The sequence below is a fragment of the Bombus pyrosoma genome, linkage group LG17 (assembly GCF_014825855.1).
Source record: "Bombus pyrosoma isolate SC7728 linkage group LG17, ASM1482585v1, whole genome shotgun sequence".
NCBI lineage: Eukaryota > Metazoa > Arthropoda > Insecta > Hymenoptera > Apidae > Bombus > Bombus pyrosoma.
In genome coordinates this window covers 3,155,569-3,157,478 of record NC_057786.1, presented here as the reverse complement: position 1 = coordinate 3,157,478, position 1,910 = coordinate 3,155,569, and the positions used below count along the sequence as shown (strand labels likewise).

Genomic DNA, 1,910 nt, shown 5'->3' with positions numbered 1-1,910 from the left:
GTGGAACCATCGAAAATGATTCAGTCAACAACTTGTAATCTTTATGTGTACATTTCTGTCTTCAAGGAAATCCCAACTGCTCTTCGCCTTTTCTCTTGACTTTTGAGACCTGCGACTTTCCTCCTTGATGTTTTCTCGGCCGCGGACCTTCCTCCGCTGTAACGAAACGTTATTCTTTGAATGCTCCTAGAATCATTGAAGAAATCGATTCTTCCCTTTCTTCGTCCTTTTGAGGTTGTATTTGACACATTTTATTTGTGTTTTCAAATTTTTATTTTCTTTCAATAGCTGAGCATGTTCATTTTGCGATTCTATTTCTCGGTATGTATGTTCCCTAGGCTTTCCTTAATTTGAACGTCGCAGTTTGTCTGTGATTGAATTGCTAACCGTTCAATCAAATCCTCATTTTCAGCGAATCTTAGCGGTACTCCTGTATAGTATAGCATTGGTGTATTAACAAATAATTCATTTTCTTTGTGTTCTTATTTTATCCCTCCTTCATCCGCTTCTTGCCATTGTTGGTAGTGCTAGTAGTTGCACTGATGTCGTCTTTCTCTGTCATGCCCTTCTTTTCTGATCAGCTGTTTTTTGATCACGAGCTGTCTTTCTTGTATATCAGCTATTTCTCTATTATTTTGTAATAAATTTTTTGTCTGTTCGGATACAGTATGCTTTTTCTTCTATTCGTATTTTTTGTATGATTTTGTTTGAAGACTTCGAGTAAACGATGATCGGCACGGACATCTATGCTTCTTAAAGTGGCGCAGGTATAATATTTTAGGAAGAGATTGCCTGTTAAAAGAATAGCACATATAAATAATAAACAAAAGTAACATAAATAAAATGAGTAAAGCTCATTGATGTCGGAAGACAAGATATTTCGTTTTATATTAAAATTGCTTGACTGAGAGAAAACCAGATACAGATCTCATATAGTACTTTATTTCGCATTTGCTTCCATTTGAGAGAAAAATAATTACAATATATTTACATTTTAGATAAACATCGAAGATATCTGTTATTGAAAAAAAATTGAGCTGTATGTGAAACAGAACCGGATTCGCCTGCTTGCTCCAAAGTTTCGTGACGTGCTGGGACGTAAAATCATTGAGTGAAATCTTGCGGGTCTCACTTTTTCAGCGATCGTCCCCTCCTTATTGTGACGACTTTCGTTTACGAAGAACCCTACAATACTTAGCCGATTTGAGCAAACTGTATCGTGTTTGGTGTCATTTTAATTACAAAAATGTGACGGACATGTTGATGAAAGTTTCATAAAAATTGATCGATAATATGACAGTTTTATTGTTGTATTGCTACCTCGTCGATATTCGGTCTCGGGTCGAGTAATACCACCTGCCACTACTTTCATAGTCAGTAGTAGATGTTTAATAAAGAAAAGGTATATACTTGTTTTATTTTAAATCCTAGGATGTCATCAAAATGCTAAAATGTTCCTACTGTGAATATATTTTAGTTGAAGAACTGGCTAAGCTTCGTCTGCAGGCACATCTCTTTCTCAACTGTTATGGCGTTTTTTGACAATACAGGAAACATTTAGTAATTGTACGAAAATCGGGATCCAAGTGTTGTTAATTAATGTAGGTTCGGGGTTGATAATTAATCGATTCGCACAGATTCGATTTATGCTTAATATATTCCTCCGCCTCGTACAACAGGTTTTAACACACAGGATACACTCTGTCAATTAACACGTAGTCGACTCCTAAGACAAAAGAACGTCGCTAGAAGTCGTACCAACTTAGCTTGTAGTAACTAGCGATCATGCCAACTTAACTTTTCTCAACAAGTGTTGCGATAGTGGAGATACATAAACTATTCTGTATGCGGAAGCTAAGGTCCTACACGTGTCGAACGTAGAAAGGGACAATGCGAGTGAAAGAGGAAGA

General features: G+C 36.4%; 1 protein-coding gene and 1 long non-coding RNA gene across 2 annotated transcripts in view; both read right to left on the bottom strand.

Moving 5' to 3' along the window:
- LOC122576846 overlaps nucleotides 1-1,910 on the bottom strand; it is a 23,864-nt gene that overhangs the window by 1,059 nt on the left and 20,895 nt on the right. The gene's annotated exons all lie outside the window — the stretch shown is intronic.
- Nucleotides 1-1,910, bottom strand: part of LOC122576843 — a 22,722-nt gene that overhangs the window by 740 nt on the left and 20,072 nt on the right. The gene's annotated exons all lie outside the window — the stretch shown is intronic.